The sequence below is a fragment of the Myotis lucifugus genome, unplaced genomic scaffold (genome assembly GCF_000147115.1).
Source record: "Myotis lucifugus unplaced genomic scaffold, Myoluc2.0 scaffold_31, whole genome shotgun sequence".
Lineage (NCBI taxonomy): Eukaryota > Metazoa > Chordata > Mammalia > Chiroptera > Vespertilionidae > Myotis > Myotis lucifugus.
The window spans coordinates 3,411,150-3,434,893 of NW_005871079.1; positions in this window are offsets into that span (position 1 = coordinate 3,411,150).

A 23,744-nucleotide genomic window follows, 5' to 3' on the forward strand; every position below is an offset into this window, starting at 1 on the left:
TATATATATATATATATATACACACACACACACACACACATGCCAAAAAAGAAATCAGAATCTATCAGGATCTTAACGAAAGAACCAAACACTTTTTAGGTATTAAAGAATAATCACTAAATTAAATATGTAAGCAAATAGCACAGGGACCAGGCTTATACCTGCTGTATGTAAGGTAAAACAGTTTGAAAAATAATTTGTGAAGAAATAAAAATTGTATTTTTAAGGGAAGCAAAAGTATAAGGATAATAAAACCTTACCCACAATTTTTGGGAGTTTTCTGTTCTACTAAATATTACATAATTTGGGTGATTCAAAAATTGAAAGGCCAGGGGTGGGGGGTAGGGGGCGGGGGGTGGGGGGTGAAGGTGGCTGGGGGGAGGTCAATGGGGGGGAAAGGAGACATATGTAATACTATATGTAATACTTTAAACAATAACAAAATGTTTGTAAAGTCTTTGAATAGTAATTAGGAGTATTCATTCAAATTCAATAACATTGTAAATATGTTTTAATTTGCAAACAATTTCTCTTATATCTCCTACATAATCCTTACAACTACTCAGTGAAGTAGATATTTCCATTTTTATTTCAGTGATAAAATGATAAGCTTTCTTAATTGACCAGAATCTTATTTCTCCAATTTAGTGCTCATTTTTTTAATTATAAAAGCTCATTAAGCCCTAGCCGGTTTGGCTCACTGGATAGAGCCTCGGCCTGGGGACTGAAGGGTCCCAGGTTCGATTGCAGGCACATCCCCAGTAGGGGGTGTGCAGGAGGCAGCTGATCGATGCTTCTCTCTAATCAATGTTTCTAACTCTCTATCCCTCTCCCTTCCTCTCTGTAAAAAATCAATAAAATATATGGTTTTTTTAAAAAAAAAACTCATTAAATTATTGTTTGGTACAGTAAATTTAAAAGATACAAAATTTGTACTAAATCATGCTGGGCAGTCCTCTGAGCATAAATGCAGAGTTTATATGACATGATAACAAGCTGCCAGCATGACAGCCAAAGCATACCCAAGGTCCCACCTGGCAAAACTGACTAGAATAGTGTTCCCTCCAGATGAGCATGTGTTCTTCAAGGGAGGACTAATCACCCCCTGTTTGCTGCAATGTCACCACTGTATTTCCAGATATGTTTCTCCCTTTTGTATTTACTTTTCTTGCCTGGTACCTATAGACATACAAGTTTTTCAGCCTCCAACATACAGTTGAAAATAGCAATCGGAAACTCATTTGTTGCAATTAAGGTATGTAAAAGCATTCATTAGGGCCTACAACTAGTTACTAAGATAAAAAGTTTTTGTCAGATGAATAGATGGATGCAGGTTCTAAACACAGACCAGCCTCTAAAGGCTGTAGGTGGGGTAAGATATCGCAGTTACAAGTAGACCTTGGGGAAGGAGGCTGAGGGCAAGCAGGAAGGAGCATCAGGGCATAACCTCCTATAATAAGGGAGACCTTCTCAAGTTGGAGAGAGGCACCTGCACTAACATAATAAAGACATTAGCTAATGTCAAAAGTCCTGCTGAGATTTGAGATTGCTGATATTTAAGAGATAGTCTAAGCCAAAAATAAGATTAATACTAATTTCTCAAGATTTATCATGATATAATTCCGCATTAGAGAAGTTTAACAGAAAATTATACACTTACCTCACATAAGTTTCTATATTTTTATTGTATTATTTTCTCCATAGAAACAGATAATAGCAGTATACAAGGATTCGTTTTAAATAGTCATTCCTATGGGATATGAGACTTCTTCATATAAAAATTTTTCTGAGTTATTTTTCTTTCCCAATTAATAGTATCATTTATTTGACTACACAATGTTCCTTATACAAAGATCTGTCAGTTCTCAAGACCAACAAAACATTTGCTTCTACAAGGAGACATGCTGTATTCTAGTAAGTTCCCAAATTTTGTTTCTCTTTCCTATGATTGATGGGAAGCTTAGAACTGATGTGTTTTATAAAATTGCAGTACGTTTTAAGAAGCATAGATTATTGAAATATTTTTTATCCTTTCCTCACCCTTCATTTACTTATTTGTCAACTAAAATAAATAAGTAGTTAAATAGATAAATAAATTTTTTAAATCTTGTATTAATTTATTTGTGTAGTATAGAACTTTTGTGTTATTATATGTTAACCCTCTTCTTAAAGTATAAGTAAATCACTTTTATATACCTATTTAAAAATTTTCCCAAGAAATAGCATTGATCTCAAAGTAATTTGTTTGGCTAATTATGGATAATCACTTCACACATTTGTCAAATTACTTTTTTTCTGAGTACTTGAAGTTTGGAGTTAAAAAAAGAAATTAAGTATTACTTTTCATTTTGCCTTTGTTTCTCTGATTTACTGGGCTAGTCACTTAATTTCTCTTGTTTTTCCATTTGTATATATAGAGTCAAAGATATCAACTTGTCAGGATTGCTAAGTATATCCAATAAGATAATATATGTGAAACCTTCTGATAAGCTGGGAAGTGGTACCCTAAATTATTATTATTCCTCATATAATAAAGCACAGGAAAACCTTTTTTGGCAATATTTATTCAAAATAAGTTGGAATTGAAAATTAATTGAAAAATGTTGGAATTTAGATGTCTTCTTCTGGAAATTAGCATATATACAATGGTTAAATAAATTTCATAAGTTGCTTAATGTAGTAAATAAGAACTTTTGCATAGGTTTTCCTACCTGGTCAGCCTCAAAGAACAATGAGTAAATATTTATCAATTTCATTCAGTTACTTTCCTTTTACTTTTCTCTCACCAAGCTACACTTACTTTAAATGGTATTTTATATGTATTTTGTTATATAGTTACTAATATATCTTTCAAATGTTCATCACCTTTGAATCACAATCGTCTATCTTCAATAAGAACAATGTTATAGTCAGATAACCCATTTACACAATTGCAAAAAACATCACTTCATAATAATAATAAGCAAAGCATAAATAGACACATTATAAACTCTATATGTTATTAATCAAGTAGAGGAATACATTTTTTAAAAGTAAAATCAGATCCTTCTTCCTTGCTCCTCTCTATAGTAGTAGAAATCCAGAGAATTGAGACCTGATCTACTGATCTAACTAAAATATATTTAAGTGGAAGCATACAGCAATTTTAATATATGTTTTACTACATTATTTTCAACTAAAAGTAATCCTTTAAAAATGCTTTTTAGTATCCAGATGGGAAAGTAGAAGTGGAAAATAGGAAAGATATTTCACTTGGTTTTGGAAGGAAAGCACATCAATTAACAGATTTTAAATTATTGGCCTGCTTTCACAAATTAATGTATTTTGAGGCAATGTGTATATGTAGAAAGGAAGTTTCATAGTATCTGTTACTATTCCTTTAAGAACTGTAACTTCAGTAAGAAAGTAATGAGTTGAAAAAATTAGAAAGACATCAGGAGCCTTCTAACAATTAGAAGAATCTGTTAATTAGTACAGAATATGAATCTTAAGCTGCTTTGCTCATCAAACCATTTATTTTAATGAAGTAATGTGGATCAGAAACCTTACTAACACAAAAAGTAATTATAAGGAAGATACTTAAGTAAGCAAAAGCCTTCTATAGAAATATGGTTCAGGACTGCAAGATGTAAAGAAACTTAAAATTGAAATTAACATATCATGTACCTTCTTCTTAGGGATTCTGTCAGGATTAATTAACTGGAATTTACTTTGTGAGTATGAAAGAAGAGTATGGAATATGTCTTCCATTATAAAAACGGTGCAAACAGCCCATTAGGCTCACATTTTAAGATGTTCGAGAAAACAGGAGTGGCTCAGGGTTGGTTTTAAAAAGAGACCATGGGAGTTTTTTCATGATTATTGTGAGAAAATCATTTCAGCAGCCATTCAGAGTTCATTGATACTTCACTAGATTTTAAAGTTTCAAGTAGAAAAGGATTAAAGTAATATTAGTGAATGCAATGGAGGCTCAGAAAATATATGAGAGAAGTTGGTATGTGTGTGTGCATTCATACAAATGTATCACTCCATGGCTTATCCGGTTTCATCATCTTTTGAGAATTAATTCTATTTTATGTGCCCAGTTGGTGTGATTTTTCCTAGTGTCTCTAAAATTCTAGTTGTCTCTTCCATTAGGAACCCTTCGTCTGTGCTATCATGTATATTTAGTTTTTTAAGTGACTTTTTTTTCTGTCTAATGTGCACTGCAAATTGCTGGTTGCCTGCTGTACATATACACAGAATTGCTGTTTGTGAAGTCTTATTACCTTCTAACCTGAGTGAAATGTTATGATATGAAGGAAGGCACAGTAGGCACAGTGCCGAGGGCCTATGACACAATTAGAAGTTCAAGAAAACATTTTAATTTATTTTAAAAATCAAAAAAGGGAAAATGAATTTTAATTTGAAGAAAATGTTCTATATATAATGTAAATACATTTACCTTTATATTGACACTGTCATATTCTTTTGTACTAATTCTTTTAATGAAGAAAGAGACTCATTAAGGCAAAAGTGCCAGAAGCCCACAAAAGTCCTAATTTGGCCTGAAAGAGGCAAAGAAAGAGAGAGTAGAAGAAAGAATCTACTTCTCTCAGTGAAAAGAATCACTTCCTGGTTAAGGTGTAATATGAAATGCAATTGTGCTATTTCCTGTGCAATAATATTAAATGTCCCCAATAGCCAGGACAGGAGTTCAAGAGATGTTTCTGTTTTTTATTTTTCCACCATCACATAATTTAAATTGGTTATTTGGACTACTAGGCTATTTTGATTATTCGTCTATTGATTAATAGACTTTTAGAGTTTAGGTATTAAAACTTGAGTAAAGACCTAAGTGCATACATTATTGATAATAACTTATTTACTAAGCATTTACTATGTGTCAAGCTTTTTTTTAAAATATATTTTATTGGTTTTTTACAGAGAGGAAGGGAGAGGGATAGAGAGTTAGAAACATCGATAAGAGAGAAACATCGATCAGCTGCCTCCTGCACACCCCCTACTGGGGATGTGCCCACAACCAAGGTGCATGCCCTTGACCGGAATCAAACCTGGGACCCTTCAGTCCGAAGGCTGACACACTATCCACTAAGCCAAACCAGCCAGGGCTGTGTCAAGCTTTTTATGCATTGCCTCTTTTATTTGTCTCAATAATCTTATGAGATAATAGTTATTACTAATAGCCTTTCTACTAAGAAAACTTAAGTCTAAGGATATTAATGAGACTGGTTGGTGTGGCTCAGTTGGTTGGAGCATCGTCCTGTATACCAAAAGGTCATGGGTTTGAGTCTCATCAGGGCACATACCCAGGTTGATCTTCAATCCCCAGTCTAGGTGCATGCAGGAGGCAACCAATAGATGTTTCACTCTCACGTCAATGTTTCTCTCTCTCTTTCTCTTTCTCTCCCCCTTCCCCTCTCTCTAAAATTAATAAAAGCTTAAGATTAGAGAGAAAGAATCTAAATTCATTTTATTATTCACCTGCTTGTTGGAATTTTCAAGAGCATGTTACTTCACAATTTAACTTTTTTTAAACCTATAAATATTTCACACCTAAAGAGTTATTATGAAAACATAAGGTTAATCCTAAAGAAGAGTTAATAGCATTTAAATTTCAAACTCTAATGTTATATATTAAATATATGAACCAGTAGAAATTGCTATAACACCTCTGGAAAACAGTTTGGTAGTATTTGGTAAAGCTGAACATAAGCATATACCATAGCCCAACAAAACCATTCTTAAATATAACCCAAAGAAAAATCTATGCATGTGCACCAAAATATTCAAGAATATTCAAAAGTGGAAACATCTAATATATCCATCAAAGAATAAGGTATAAAGTTTAGTATATTCATACAATGAAATATTCTACAATCTACAGCATTTAGAATGAATTAACAACATCCACACACAAACCATGGATGAGTTTAACAAAAGTAATGTTGAATAAACAAGATCTAATACAAAAGGATGTATACTACTGTATGATTCCATCTGTATACAGTTTAGAACAAACAAAATAGTTTCTTTGAACTTCTAGAGTTCTTGAGTTTCAGACAGCAGTTTCCTTTGGCAAGGACAGAAGAGATTGTGATTGACATGGATCACAGAATGACTTTTTGGTTCCAGCGATAATCTCAATTTTTGACTAGGGAGTGATTTTATTGCTATACTAGAGGCCAGGTGCACAAAATTTGTTCACGGGTAGGGTCCCTAGGCCTGGCCAGCAATCAGGGTCCATCTGTGGGGTGATCAGCAGGGCAATTGGGGGGCCCCTGCTGGCACCTGCCTTGGCTGGCCTGGCGCTGCCCACTCGCCAGCCCCACCTCCCCCCGCGCCTCCCTCTGTGGGGCAACAGGCAGGGTAGTGGGGGGGGGGTCTGTTAGCACCTGCCTTGGCTGGCCTGGGGCCTGTGGGCTGGGGGCAGCTCCTGCGTTGAGCATCTGCCCCCTGCTGGTCAGTGCAAGTCATAGTGACTGGTCGTTCCACCAGTCATTTTGTGTTTGGTCGATTTGCATATTGGGCTTTTATTATATAGAATTCTCTTTACGATAATTTATTGAGCTTATGTACTTTTATTGTGTATATCATATTCAGTAAACAAAATTTATTTAAATATCAAGGTAAAAATTCATGCAACTAAATTACTGCTTTGTATTTAATACATTGTTAATGCTCCATGCAGATAAATATAACAGATTGAAATTTTTCTGAGGAGACTTGCAGAAATTTAGAGAAAATTACTAAAGAAGAAACAAGTGTGAATGATTCTGACATGCTTTTGTAGGAATAACTCATGTGGTTATTGTATGTGGGGCAAATTTTGATAAATAGTGTCATAGAGAATTAATTTAATTGAGGTAAGGATAAAATCAATGCAGATTTTCACATTCTCTAAAATTTTAAATCTATGTGTTGTCCCCCCTTTAAGTTACAATTTAGTTATCTATTCTGAAGTTATGCGCAGAATATTATAGAATATTCCAAGGTAAAAACTTACTAAATTGCTGGCTCCTAACCTGTCAGTGTGTGTTTTTTTTAACATTGTATGTTAAAGTTATAATATATGAGAAAAAAGATTACAAAAATAATTTTAGGAATTAAAAGGAAAGGGTATCTTAAAGCTATAAAAATCATGTTTGACAAATATTTATAGCTTAGTAACTCTAAATAGTATAAGACAATCTGTATTCTCTCTGGCACATTTTGGTCTAAAATAGATTAGATAAATGATAAAATCCATGCTGGGCTCTGCTTGCGCCTGCATGCTACTGTGCAATCATCAAGGTTATCTAGTAATTTAAGGAATAGATCTATTATTATCTCCTAATGATTAGGTCAAATCAGTCAGGTTGGAAACCTCATTAGTGATGACAAGAGTCTCTGGGCGACTGCCCCTTTTAATAATGTAGAACACAGCAATGCTGTTATGTTTAATCAACTTATGAGCTATACGTTTCTGGTAAGCCTCCTTCGTCTCTAGCGTGAACAACCTGCCATGCTCAGCACAGCCCCTTTAAAAAGTCCCTGCCTGGCAGCCATATCGGTGTTTTAAAGAGAGGACAGGTTTCTCTCACATCATCACCTGGCCAAAAAGATTTACAGAGAACCATAGAGAAGAATATATAAATATGATTGGCCTACAATTTAGGCTATACAGTATTACTTTAGGCTCACAGATGACCTGTCACTCCTGAGAAAGCCACACACACAAAAAGACGGATAATCTTGCCAAATGCCAGTAATGTTAGTGAAAAAAGCAGAGAAGGTAAGCCAAACTTTCAGTTCATAGTTGATCTACGAACCAGCCCCTTACTGAGGTCCTCATTCTCATTGTGGATTCTATTTCCATATCCCACAGAAACCCATTATCTCATTATTTATCATATCAAACACCTCCTTTTAATTATAACTTTAATGAAGTTCTTTCTTTTTTGGAGTTTGGGGGGGAGGAGTTTACCCACCCATTTCCACCCATCTATTTTTATAAACGTATTTACAACCTTTGGGAGAAAAGGAAATTGTTTACACATATAACTGCAGTTAAAAATCAGATTACTAATTCAGTGTAAACTGTTTGATCCGGAACATTTTTAGAAATTTAATTACTTGTCAAAAAAGTAAAAATACTTCTTCAGTTCTGGGCCCATTAGCAAGTAAGGTCTGCTAGTGAGACTTGAAAAAATAAAGCTTTGATGGCATTAGAACTTTAATTGATAAACACTCAAAGAAAGAAAACGTGTAACCACAAAAATAACTTCCACAGTGACTGATGTCTTTTTGAAATTTTTAATGGAAAAAAATCAGTGATTAATTTGCATAGAGAAGGGAAATTGTGTTTTATTTTCTTTAAAATTAAGGCTAAACTCTTTATATTGGAATTTTTCTATGGAACTATGGTTTTTAAAAAACAGACACTTCCTCACATGATGCACAAAAAAATTGGATACACACAAAACGGATCACAGTGCCAAATGTAAGAGGCAAAACTACAAAACTCTGATAAGGAAATATAGAAGCGAATCTTCATGATCTTGGTTTTTGCTAAAGCCTTTTTAAGTAGGATACCAAAGTATAAGCAACAATAGAAAGAAGAAAAAAATAAACTTGACTTCATCAAAATTAATACTATTTATGCTTGAAAGTGACACTATTAAGAAAGAGAAAAGAAAATCCGCAGAATCAAGAAAATATGTGCTAATTTATATCTGATAAGGAATTTGTTCCCCGAATATGTAAAGAACTCAAATTTAATAATAAAAAGACAAATAAATCAATTTTTAAAATGAGAAAAAGACCTAAACAGACATTTCTCCAAAGAACGTGTACAAGAGGTACATACAAAGATGTCACCATTATTAACCATTAGGGAAATATGATGACATGCCCAGGAGTATGGCTGTAACCAAAAAGATAATAACAAGTAGTAGTGAGAATATGAAGAAATTGAAACCGGTATACAGTGAGGTAGGAATGTAATGTTGCAGCTGCTTTGAAATATTGTTTGACAATTTTTGAAAAGATTAAACATAGAGTTACCATGTGATCCAGTAATTCTATTTCAGGGTGGTCCCCCAAAAATGTATACACACTTTAACAGCTGATAGCTCAATTTTGAAAATGAAATGTATTTTAATAAACACTGCCTTTATAATTATTCAAAGTTTTGCATACATTTCTGGGGACACCTTATTTATCCAAAATAAATGGAAATACATGTCCACACAAATGTTCACAGCATCATTCTTCATAATAGCAAAATGGGAAAATAACTCAATTATCATCAACTGGTTAATGATAAATAAATGTGATCTATCCATACAATAGAATCTTACTCAGTATTAAAATAAGAAGTACTGAAACATGCTAAAACATGGGTGAATTTTTAAAATATTATATGCTAAGTGAAAGACATCCATCACCCAAGACCTCAGATTAGATAATTCCATTTATATGAAATACCCAGAAGAGGGTAAATCTATAGAGGCAGAAAGTAGATTAATGATTGATTAGGATTGGAGAGTAAGAGAGTGAATGGGAATATGGGATAACTGCTAACGAGCATGGGGTTTCTTTTTGAAGTAACAAAAATGTTCTGAAATTGACTGTGGTGATGATTGCACAACTCTAAATATACTAAAGCCATTAAATTATACACTTTAAATAGAAAAATTGCATAATATGTGAATTCTATCTCAATAAGATTGTTAAAAATAAAAGAAAACCCATTTGGGCAGGCATATGTGAAAACAAATGAGTGTGATATAGTACTAGACACACATACAAGGTGCTCCAGGAGTACAGGAGAGGAAACATATAACTTATTTTTTGTGTCACCAATTTATTTCTTATCTACTGCCATGTGTCATTGTGTGTGTGCCTGTCAGTGTGTGTGTGTGTGTGTGTGTGTGTGTGTGTGTGTGTGTGTGTAACAGAATGACTTGACTTAGACCTAGACTTGGATATAGTATTTGGTCCATGGAATATTGCAATACTCAGTCACCCAGATATCTGTTTATCTTCATGGTTCGGCATAGGGGATAAGCAATGATGTGCTGGAGGCAGCTCATACTGGTTCAAGAGAGATGAACATAGGCATCACTTTCCAAGTCCATGTGCAGGTTAGAACCCTGAAAGTGGCCATAGTGGGAGTATTTACACCATGGAAATCAGCAAGTGCTAGAAATCAGGGCACACCCTACATACACAACTGCTGCCAACTGCTGGTTGTTAAACATTGGCCAGCATGCCACTAGGTTTAAAAGTCCCTTTGGAAAGTAATTCACAGGTACTTGGGATTCAGATATATTCATGAATGCCTGGAACACTGAAGGAGTGATTCAGAAGCCAAATTGCCTGGGGCACTATGGGGTCTCTGAAAAAAAACACTTGCCATAAGAAAGTACAGAATCTAGCATGATGAGCCCTCCTAGCAACCAAAGCAAAAAATCAGGAAGAATCAGGTGTTCTGGGTAAAACTGAAAGGTATATCAGCACCTTGGAAAGGATGAGTTTTGGAGAAACTAAAAAGTGCTAGACACAAACTTCTGAAATGACTCAATGCTCAAGGAATCCCGGTATGGGTCCTTTATAAGTTCCAAAAGGGAGTCACTTCAGAAAGACTGCCCAGCACTCCAAGAGTGGCAGGAGCTGGGGTGAACCAGAGGGATGAGCAGCCTAGCATGGTCCTGCAGGCTGCCCCTCAGCGTGGATAGAATTACTGAGTGAAGCAGCAGGGCGGCAGCAGTGGCAGGTGGAGACTGCTCAGCATGAAGGGACAAATAGGACAGTGTTTGTAAGAAAAGGGTGGCACTTGCACAGGTACAAGCCAGAGCAGCAGTGCGGCACTGAAAACAGCAGGATGAAGGGGGAGCCTTCTCTAAAACATGAACTCACCCATACTCCTCCTTGGAGACTGGGGAATCTCCAAAAAGAATCAAAGCAAGCAGGGTGTATGCATGCTTTGGGGGAGATAGCTATCACTACTACAAACTGATCTTACATCTATCGTATGTAACTCATGTTATATGTCAAAATTATTTACTTTGATTTTTTTTACCCCATAATATGTTATCAGTTCCTTAAGGCAAAAAAAAAATATTATTTTATTACATCTTAGCTCCCATGGCAATCATAGGGTACATTTTGAGAATTCAATGTTTGTATTAAATAAAAAGAGCTAATAACTACTCTGAATAGTATTTTACTATGTGCCAGGTACTGTTCAGAGAGTTTTACAGGCACTCATGTGCAATTTACAAAAAGGATATTAATATTTTCCAGATTAAAAATAAACTGAGACACAGAAAAAAATAAGTAACTTGATCAAGGTCATATGTCTGCCAGATACACAGACAGACAGACAATCAGACAGACAGATAGATATCATTCAGAGAACATCATTTACCATCCAGATTCTGCTACTTTTTGATAATGTGATCTATCTAGCTTTTTACTAAATATGATTAGGCCTTTAGTAGACCGTGGAATAAATTTAGTATATTGCAACTAGAATTTTTTTGAAGGAATAGATCGGAGTATATCATGTGTAACAAATATAAATTGTTTTGTGAAATCTATATTTCAGTTGCCTGTAACAGGGTGTGTCAAAATGGTAAAATGTATTTCCTGCTGTGGTTTGCTGTCAAAATTTGAGAAGTTCTGATATAGGGAATATTATCTAATAGCCTCTAACCCTGAGCTTCTTCAAAGGTTATATATGACCCCTGTCACAGGTATGTAGTTTTCAGTAAAGTAGGTAAAGTTACTAAACTAATCCAGTTTATAGGCTTAAAGTTTTCCTAATATAATTCAATATTGATAAAAATAATTTAATATTAATGAACTATAATACTATGCAAGTAATACCATGATCTATCTGATTTGTCTTTTCAGAAGAGATATTTTAGACAGTATGACAAATATGTAACATTTTTTAAATTACGAAAGGACAGCTCTGTCTAAAAAACTGTGGCCCTGGTAAAAACTAAAGAGAACCTGCCCATGAGACTACCTTAGGTGCATTACTAACATTATGATTGGATCACAACACTGCTTGAATCGCTACACCAAGAATGAGAATAATTAATAATAATATCAATTATCATAAATTATTAAATTAGCTCTCCCTTCTGAAACAGTCTATTGGTTATGGGGAAAAGTCTACCTCTACCCAAGAAGAAGAAAATCCATAACTGCTGACACCCTTCAGGGAAACAACAAAAACAGAAACTACCAAGAAGAAGGCTCAAACCAGTACAGGTAGTATATGACTGTTCAATATTATTTTGGATAAACACATGTAAGGAATTATGTGATTGGCATTGCCATCTGTTTTCCTAAACTTTCTTGCCTATTGCTTATTGTAAAAGAATGAGAATTAGGAAAGCTCAAAGAAGAGAATCAGTTCTTTCTTTTGCATGTTTCTTAAAAATCACATGGATTTAAGTATTTTATAAATTATAAAAATTATGCAAATATTATTTATTTTATCACCTAACTAGAATATTATTTCCACAAGGTCAAAGATGATTATTGCCCTATTTTTAAAAAATTCCTACAGCAGCTAGCAATTCTCAAAAGTTTAAAATAGATTCCTGAAATAACAAATGTCTTCTAGTGAAATGTGTTGAGTCTCAAAAAGTAGTAATCCACGTATTAATTGCCTGTCTTGGCTAGAAATGTTGTGTCTCTTATCCCATTTTAGTTTCATAAAAAGTCTGTAGAGTAAGAATTATTACCCTGATTTCAGGAAAAGAAAATGAAAAGTTAGTTGGCTAGTGTATTGCTAAGATTCCTATTGAAGTCTCTGTTTCCAATGTCCACATTCCCTCCATTGTATTTAAGAGCAGTTAAGACATCAAACTAAAGGGAATGGATACACAGCACTTCATAAAGCACAGCCCAGGGATATTTTGCTTTGTTTTCAGAGCCAATATATTATCAAAATGAGAGGGACTGATCCATAAATAGGAGACATTTAGGCACTCGGGTGACATTTTCTTTCATTATTTCATTTCATGTCATTTGCCACATGTTTGCCTCTAATCCCGTGCATGTTCCTGTACCTATGTAATATTCAGTGTGAAATTCCATGTCAGTATATTTAAACTTCCGAAAGTCAGCAGGTTCAGAGTTGTGATTCCCATAGCAACCATAATTCCACCCCTTTGTTTTTATATAGCATTTGTATAACTGGGGAAGTTGTTAAGTTTTATATCTTAATATAAATATGCAGTCATTTTGAGCGTCTTTTTATAGTTGCTGTAGGAACCACAATTTATAATTTTCTTTGCATTTAAATTTCCAATCAGTTTATTGCAATCATTGTCATTCCTTTAATTTTATTGAAGAAGTGACAATGAAGAAAATGAATAGTAATTTTATTATAAATTCCCATAGATTTTATTTTAAGATATTATTTAACTGCCAAAAGGGGGGAAATTTTTTAAAGAAAGAAAAGAAACATGGCATATTTTAAAATAAAATGATAAAAGGAAAGAATACTATGTTAAAGATATGTAATTTTAAATACATGGAATTCCCAAATATTTTGAAATGTTGTATTTCCTTTTGGTCACAGAGTAGTAAGTGTTAAAAACACAGAGACCTATAAAGTTCTTAGATCTTTTATTAGCTGGCATTGGTATGCACTTCACAAATGAGGAGTGTGACTGTATTGTGTGACATGCGTGCATGTGGTTGCAGTGTGTGTATATGTGCGCATGCACATAATGCACTTCTTTTTCCACTCAAAGGAAATGTTTAGTACAATTATCCTTAATAAATACATAGTATTTGCATATGATTCAGTATCCTTCTAAGTCCTATGGTACAATGATGTGAATGTGTGTTTAAAGCCCAGGAATCTTTTATTTAATAAGAGATTACAAAAGTCTTATATAAAAGTATAGGTGCTCTGATCAAAGAAAGGAGTTTAAAGTCAGGATAAATATGCAGACAAATGTAGTAACCCAACTTAATGCATAATACTCCCCTCCACTAGAGCAGCCCAATTGGTTTTTTGCAACATTTCTAAAACTCACAAGTCACAATATAAAAACATATCCCTCCAACAGAAAGTAAGCCAAATTACATGGCATGGTGGTACACTTCTTTAGAGTTTTCTAGATAGCATCTCTGAAGCCATGTGGGTGGTAATGTTTATAATGATGAGTTCAGTACCATTGTTCCATAAAGGGGATTTTCATGGGGCTAATGTTACCTCACAGCTGATAAAAAATATTTTGTGAGTTATAAAATCATATCTTTTCTCTGGGAAATTGTCTTGGTAAATATTTCCTACCAAATTCAACTGACAAAAATGTTGTGGCTTTGGAGAACTCAAAGAGAGATGAAACATGTAGAGCTTTCTGACTTCATAAGATTAATATCAGACAATGATACATTTGGTAATTTCTAAAATATATAAAGAATTTATACTACACAACACCAAAAAGACAAACAATCCAATTGAACAATAGGCAAAGGGCCTGAATAGACATTTCTCCAGAGAGGACATACAGATGGTCAATAGACATATAAAAAAAAAAATTCAGGGTTACTAATTATCAGAGAAATGCAAATTAAAACCACAATAAAATATCTCCTCACACCTGTAAGAATGGCTACCATCAATAAATCAATAAACAACCAGTGCTGAGGAGGATGTGGAGAAAATGGAACCCTAGTGCACTGCTGGTGGGAATGCAGACTGGTGCAGCCACTGTGGAAAACAGTGTGGAGTTTCCTCAAAAAGTTAAAAATGGAACTACCTTTTGACTCAGCAATCCCACTTCTGGAAATATATCTGAAGAAATCAGTAACACTAATTAGAAATAATATATGAACTCCTATGTTCATTGCAGCATTATTTACAATAGCCAAGATCTGGAAACAGCCCAAATGCCCATCAGTAGATGAGTATATTTACACAATGGAATACTACTCAGTCATACAAAGAATGAAATCTTACCTTTTGTGACAGCATGGATGGACCTAGAGATTATTATGCTAAGTGTAATAAGCCAGTCAGAGAAAGACAAATACCATATGATCTCACTTATATGTGGAATCTAATGAACAAAATAAACTGATGACAAAATAGAAACAGAGGCATGGGTACATGGAACAGACTGACAGCTGTCCTAGGGGAGGGGGTGTTGGAGGGCTGAATGATAGAAGGTGAAGTGATTAAGCAAAACAAACAAACAAACAAATCCTATATAATACAGAGGTAATATGCAAATTAACCCTCACACTATCACACCATCACAAGATGGCTCACCCACAGCAGAGGCAGGGTCCATAATGAGCCATAATGAGTGATCAGCAGAGACCTGAGGCAGCGTGGTGCTGGGCCAGGCCGGGGGACGTCAGGCTGCGTCCCCCGCCTGGCAGGACTTGACAGAGGACCTCAGGCCATGCCCCCTGTCCCGGTGCCAGGCCAGGGGACCTGAGGCCACACCCCTCGCCATGGCACCAGGCCGGGGGACCTGAGGGTGCACCGGGGGACCTGAGGCTGTGCCCCCCCGCCTAGTGTGCACTGGGGTACCTGAGGCTGCACCCCCCTGCCCCCGCTTGGAGGGGCTTGACGGGTGTGGAGCCCAATGGGGGTGGGGCCGGCCGGGTGTGGGTCTTGTGCGATTTCAAGGCGCATGTGGGTGGGCGGGGACTTGACGCTGGGTCCTGCGGAGCACCACAGACTCTGACAGGAGGAAGATTTTCATATACATTTTACTAATTTTCTTTCATCTTTGACATTTCTATTATAGAGAAAGGGCAAATAGCAATATTAAAATATTTCCTCTAATTAATTCCCTTTTAATGTGCATGAATTTCATGCACCGGGCCACTAGTATATATATAAAATCATATATGCACAGACAACAGTGCAGTGACAGCCAGAAAGAAAGATAATGAGGAAGTGAGCAAAGTGGAGGAAATGGGGATGGAAAGAGACTTTGTTTGGGCAATGGGCACACAATGCAGAGTGAGGATGATGTTTGTTGAGTTTTACACTTGACACCTGTATGATTTTGTGAACCAATGTCACCCCAATAAATTCAATTACAAAACAAAGACATGATCAGGCATCGCTTAATTGATTAAAGCATTGTCCCTTGCACCAAAAGGTGGTGGGTTCGATTCCCAGTCAGGGAACATACCCAGGCTGTGGGTTTGATACCCAGTTGGGGCACATAAAGGAGGCACTGTTTCTCACATAGATGTTTCTCTCTCTCTCTCTCTCTTTTTCTCTCCCTTTTTTTTCTCTCTCTCTCAAAAAAAATCAATAAAATTAAAAAGAGAAGTTTATTCCAAAGGTTCATAGGACCACAAACTGAAATTTTTCTGACAAATCAGAATTTAACAGACTCAATTCATAGGACATTAGGATATAAATCTAAATGCAAATTTATTAATATTTATTAAAATATGATTGCCAAGTTATCTAGGTTACTTTGTGTTTTTCGATTAGCCTATTCTTTCTGTGTACATGTAAATATTTTGGGGGAGGCTAATTTTAAGAGGTGGTTGCTTGCAAAGCCTAGAATAATAGTGTAAAGTGTTAATTGAAGAATCTTAAGGATGAGTGTCTTCTCTAGTGAAATTATTTACTCCCAAGACAACTTCAAATTCAAATGGTAGAGGTGACTGCTTCAAGAGATCAGTGTGAATGTTGATGGACAATAGGATGCAAATCCTAGAACTAATCAGAATGAGTTCTCATCCCTTCCCCCAACATCTCTCACAGACCCATACACATAGGGCATATTAATGAACCCTTAACGCTCAAGGGTGTCCAGGAAGATAACTAAAATGAGATCTTTAAATGTCATCATGGTCCATATCCTACATTATAAATTTCATAGATGTGATATGCTTTCCTTTGATTCACCTAAGCACAAAATTCTCAAATGACTATAAGACCAATGAACACAAAAATATTCAAGAAACAGAAAAAAAATTAAGCCTGTTTTATGAAAATTGACACTAACCAAGATATATATGTCACTATTCAATAAGAACTGCATGTTGCTTTTAAAAATCTCTCTATATAAAAGTCTAATATGCAAAGTGTCCCCTCGGGAGTTCAACCGACCAGGAGTTTGATTGCTCGCTATGACATACGATGACTACCAGGGGGTGGCACGGAATGAAGAGAGGCCCTGGCTGGCAGTCAGCAGCCACTAGGGACCCTACCCGTGCACTGGGCCTCTAGTGTTTTTAATAAATGCAAAAATACAAACATGTTTTACACAAATGTGTACGGTGCATGCTTTAATACTGTTTTCCTTCCTCTTTTTGCTTTTTTTCCTCATATTAACAATGCAGTATTTATTACTGTATTATATTGTCACCTTTGCCATATTCCCCATGTCCATATCAGAATGACGAGAATTCTCCTGCCAGGTCTACTCCCTTTGGCAATCCTAAAATTGGAATTGAGTATCAACTTGGATAAATCAGAAATGTTGCTACCTTTGAGAATTTGTAATAAAATGACTTATGCCAGATTGATGTGAAGAATGACCTTATCTCTTCTCTGACAATCTCTGATCAAAGTTACAGTAGCACCAGAATCTCTGAGCACAACTGGACCTTGGAACAAGATTGTCTGGCAGATTCAGATAAGGCTTTACCACCGTCTGGTCCCCTAGCAAGCATGATATCAGCATTTCAAAGGAAAATAGTGAAGACTATATTTAATTTTCCCATATTACAACATTTAGGGATGCAGGGGAGAAATTCCTAAGGTAGGAGACTCTTCATTAAAATGACGCTAGGATTTTCACATGGTTACAACTGCTATTTCCAAAAGATGAAAATATCATTGCTGTCAAAGAGAACAGGCTGCACAGGGAGTGGTGGCCACTTGGAAGACGCTGCCGAAGAAGGGGAATTTTATATCACTTTATGAGAATTGTTGCTCTGAGGCAAGAGAAGTTATTGCCACCAAAGCATAGGCTGTCAGAGATGGGGGCATTAGCCCCTGGAGCACGGCTTATCTAAGCAGGGATTAGGGTCAGAGTGTAAACTCCTCTATCCTCATGTTGTCTCATATTTCATCTTGGGTCACAATTTAAACTGACTGACAACATAGAAAAGATATTTTAATTCCAAGAGAGTTTAATCATAAGATCAAGGTAAAATCCCCTTCAATAAAACATGTACTGAAATAAGGAGGTGCATTCTGTCAAACAGAAACACTGTAGCTATTTCCCATTTCACCTATATTTCTCTGTGATCTTTGTACTTTTTTTTATTCTTTCTTTATATCTAAATCTAATATGGAGTAAAACTGAAGTAAAAATATTGCATATTTAAATGGATCTTCTCAAATTTGTTGATACCGGGACCAACTGTAGATTATCATAAACTCATAAGGGTGGTAGAAGACATTTCTTTTTTTTAATATATTTTTGCTGATTTCAGAGAGGAAGGGAGAGGGAGAAAGTGATAGAAACATCAATTGGCCACATAAACATTATTGGACACAAAAACCAACCTTGGTACAATGTGAGAGGTAACCTAAATAAGTTAATACATACAGAACACACAGAAGAAGTTTGGCAAAAAGTAAGCTGCCAAATAAATATTAATTACCACTTCATTGTCAAGCATGTGGGAAAACATAAAATACATTTAGTTGGTTAAAGCAAGATTTGTGTTGATGGTCAGGGTAATGGTTAATTATTTTGCTTAATAAAAGATTATCATTTATAATAAAAATAATAACTGCCACTATTAATTATCCCACAAAGGCCTATAACACCAAAAGCTAACTTCATACTCATTTAACTATTTTTGCTAAGGAAATTAACAATTACAATTTGATGCGTATCACATATTGAGTTTGTTCTCTTAACTGTCTACCATTTTCCAGCACAGAAGATATATGAGACTTGGCATTTCCTTTTCAGCCCTGGGTGATGCCACACAACAAGTGTCTGAAATTTAGCCTGTAAACAATCTGGAAAGAAAGTGGGATGTTTTAAATCAGAAAAAATAAGCTAGTTGTGTCCCACCACATTTGACCTCTTGCTAAAATCATCAGGCGGATAGCTACTGTTTAAAGAAATCATATTCTCTTGCCCTAACCGGTTTGGCTCAGTGGATAGAGCGTCAGCCTGCGGACTCAAGGGTCCCAGGTTCAATTCCAGTCAAGGGCATGTACCTTGGTTGCAGGCACATCCACAGTAGGGAGTGTGCAGGAGGCAGCTGATCAATGTTTCTCTCTCATCGATGTTTCTAACTCTCTATCCCTCTCCCTTCCTCTCTGTAAAAAAATCAATAAAATATATATATTTTTTAAAAAGAAATCATATTCTCTAAATCTTCTTTTCTCTCTTCTTTTATTCAGTCCTATGTGAACTTGAGCCTAATACATATATATATATATATATATATGTAATTTTTTCAATTTTTTAATAAGTCTATTTCCTAGTCCTATAATGAAATCTCTTCTTTTGACAGATAACACTCATCTTATCCAATTTGCTTTGGTCTCCACATGTTGTTTCAGGTAAAATATAGCTTTGGTATAGGATGTCCTTACCTTTTCTATTTTACTTTCCTTAATGATATTTCATGTTTTATTGTGAGTCTTGTGAATGAATCTTGGATTCAAATTATAATTATTGCTATGTATGTCCACAATTCTTTCAGTTGCATGATGTGTCAACATTTTTTGTGTGAGCATATTTCATGTAATATGTAGCAAAATTGGTTATTCCATCTGGGCTCAAAATTTGTTGAAAACATTTCAAAAATAATTCTGACAATTGTTGTAACAAATTCTATATTATTTTTCCCTTTATGATAATATATTTGTATATAAACAACCCAGGTAATTAACCTGACTGTGTACACGCATGAAACCTTTTTGGTGTAACAAATTTTTACATCTAGAAATACAGCTTAAATATATACATTGAGGCTTACCTATTTCTCTAGAAATGCAGTTCTCCAGATTAGTTTTGATGGGGATTTATTATAAAATATATCAAAAATAAGAAAAACAAAATGAGAGATTAAAAAGCTCTGGGCTTTCACTTGATTATGGCCTTTTTTCATACTTGACCACCTCAAACTCTGAAATACATTATACTCTCCCAGATCTTCTTTTATAAAAACATTTAAATAAAACATCCGATTGGTTCTGGCCTGACCTGTAGGCCCCAAGCTGTTTAATCCCATTCGTATACTATTCCTTTTACAATATGTAGTGTCAGCTCTTTTGTTAATGGCCAACTGGAAAAAAAAAGTGATGAAAAGTAGAAAAAGTGAACATTTGCTTCTATTCATCTCTGGAAAATGAGAATTGTTTATGCAGGAAAAATGGTAAGCTCTGCAATTCTCCAGTTTCCTTGGAATTCTATAGTTAGGCCAACTTAAAATAAACACTTTTTAATAGAGTTTATCTTTATGAGACCTGATTTTGCATGGACAAACTTTTAGCACATGGCCCTGAAGAATGTCACTGTCCTTCCTACTATCCTGGACAGTGTGGCATTGCACTGGATGTGTGCAGTCACATTAATAGAGGACATCAAGTCTAATAGAGACGTGCCGGGGTTCTGCAGAGTGTGAATTATTAACTCGGGGATATGGGAGAGTATTAAATGAACCTGGGAAGCAGAAGGCATTGTTTAATGCTCCGTTTATATCTGATTCTTTTTTGTTTTCATACATAGATAGAAACCTGGTAAGAATGCTAATAAGAAATTTCAAAGAGATAAGAGAGAATTTTAAACTGTTACTATCAATCTCAGCTTCTGTCAGCGCATGAAGTAAACAACTTCAAATGAATTAGGCAACAATGAGAGAGACAAATGGCAGAGAGGGATGTCAGCATCAACACTACTCTCCCATAATCATTACCAAAACTCAACAAAGTCTTACATTCAAGTGAACAGAGATCTAATAGCTCCCTCTTATTTCTCTACAACTTGATAGGGAATCTGAGGGTCTATTAGAGAAACCAGCCTGAAATATAGGAACCAGTTGTTGATCACATCACTTTTCTCCTGGATATACTATATTTCTTTATAAACTTATTCTTACGATGAAAAACAGAGAGTAAACTAGAACACAGAAAGGAGCACTCTCACCAGAAAAATTAAGGCCATTCTGAATGTTTTAATTAAAAAGTTTCTTAAACCAAGGATTCATAAAAGTAATGCAAATATATTCAAATATCTTAAACATTTCTTCTTAAAACATTAAAAATGTGCATGTGATTGCCACAGTTTTTTATGTGGGGCTAAGACTCTGTTCTTCCTTTATAGTTATGGCCCACCCACAATGTATCTCCCATGATTTTCAGGATCCAGGATGAACTTATTTGAAGTAGAATGAAGATTCAAAGGCTGTGATGAATAGTCTTCATAATGATTAGAGCAATTACTCTAATTGACCACTATTCATACGTTGCTAGCCATTAAATATTTTACCTATCTTTGCTTATAAAGCATATAAATAAAAAACTCCTTAAGATTTATAAGATTTTTTCTCAAATATTTTAATTGTTTCATCCATGTTTAACTGTATTTTTAACAACTTACCTTTATCATGTCTTTCTGAAACAGTTACCTGTTTTTATAAAAGCAGCTCTCTTTCTCTTTATACTCCAATTGATCCATTTATGAAACAGGTAATTAAATAATATGAGTACAATCATACACAAAAAAAGATTTTAAGGATAAACCACTGGCTCTTGGTAAGTATGCAGTTAAAATTTAGAAGTATGTAGATGTCTTAGAAAGTGCCTACAAGATGCAAGCACTCACTGAGGCATAATCAATATGTCAGAAGGTTGAGAAAACATTGACTAAGCCAGAAGATCAGTTAGTTCAAAGAGCATACATCATATTGTTATATTCATAATTACAAAGATAAAACTATATACATACTATATAACCCAGCACATAACAAAAAAAAAATTGTAATATAAACCAATTATAATAGAAAAATTGAATAAAGGGCTCAACTTGCCCCCTGAATCAAAAGTCTCTGCTTCATTCACATAAAGAAATAAAATTGCAATATGATTACTACTTAAGATCAGATAGTACATCCCTGTAGAAAAATCAAGATCGCATATTCCATGCTCATGGAATATAGGCCAGGTGGTTTGTTGTGTTAAATGGGTTGCATATATTCACATCAGAGACAATTTTAGCTGGGATATAAAGAACTAAAATAACATGGCCATGAGTAATCTCCAGTGACCACTTTCAGTTTATATGAGAAACCCTGACAAATCAGAATGCACCTGTGGTAGAAATAATTCTAAGATGCCCTTCCCCCCACAATTCTCAGCCCCAGAGGTAAGCATACTTCTTCCCAGGTATCAATCAAATGCTAATCTGGTTACTTCTCTTTTGTGAGGTCCCAAATCAGTTGGCCTTAAAATAGATTATGTGTCTCTTGGCCTTCTGTATGTCCTCTTTCTCAAAATGTCTCTTTAGGTCCTTTGCCCATTTTTTAATAGGATTGTTTATCTTCCTTTTGTTAAGTTGTATGAGTTCCCTGTAAATTTTGGAGATTAAACCCTTGTCGGAGATAACATTGGCAAATATGTTCTCCCATGCAGTGGGCTTTCTTGTTGTTTTGTTAATGGTGTCTTTTGTCATGCAGAAGTTTTTTTATTTTGATGTAGTCCCATTTGTTTATTTTCTCCTTAGTTTCCATTGTCCTAGGAGCTGTATCTGTAAAGATACTACTACGACAAATGTCTGCTATTTTGCTGCCTGTGGATTCCTCTAAATTTTTTATGGTTTCCTGTCTTACATTTAAGTCCTTTATCCATTTCAAGTTTATTTTTATGTGTGGTGTAAGTGGTGGTCTAGTCTCATTTTTTTTGCATGAATCTGTCCAATTTTTCCAGCATCATTTATTAAAGAGACTGTCTTGACTCCATTGTATGCTCTTGCCTCCTTTGTCAAATATTAATTGAGCATAATGGCTTGGGTCGAAAACATGCTCAAAGTCACTAATCATTGGAGAAATGCAAATCAAAACAACAATGAGGTGCCATCTCACACCTGTCAGAATGGCTATCATCAACAAATCAACATACAACAACTGCTGGCAAGGATGTGGAGAAAAAGGAACCCTCATGTACTACTGGTGGGAATTTAGTCTGGTGCAGCCACTGTGGAAAACAGTATGGAGTTTCCTCAAAAAATTAAAAATGAAACTCCCATTTGACCCAGTGATCCCACTTCTAGGAATATATCCCAAGAACTCAGAAACACCAATCAGAAAAAATATGTGCACCCCTATGTTCATAGCAGCACAATTTACAATAGCTAAGATTTGGAAACAGCCTAAGTGCCCATCAGCAGATGAATGGATTAAAAACCAGTCATACAGCCAGACCGGTTTGGCTCAGTGGATGGAGCGTCGGCCTGCGAACTGGAGGGTCCCGGGTTCGGTTCCGGTCAAGGGCATGTGCCTTGGTTGCGGGCACATCCCCAGTGGGAGGTGTGCAGGAGGCGGCTGGTCGATGTTTCTCTCTCATCGATGTTTCTAACTCTCTATCCCTCTCCCTTCCTCTCTGTGGAAAATCAATAAAATATATTTAAAAAAAAAAAAAAAAAAACCAGTCATACATCTACACAATGGAATACTATGATGATGTAAAAAAGAAGAACTCTTACCATTCGCAACAGCATGGATGGACATGGAGGGGCATTATACTAAGCAAAATAAGCCAGTCGGAGAAAAAGAGG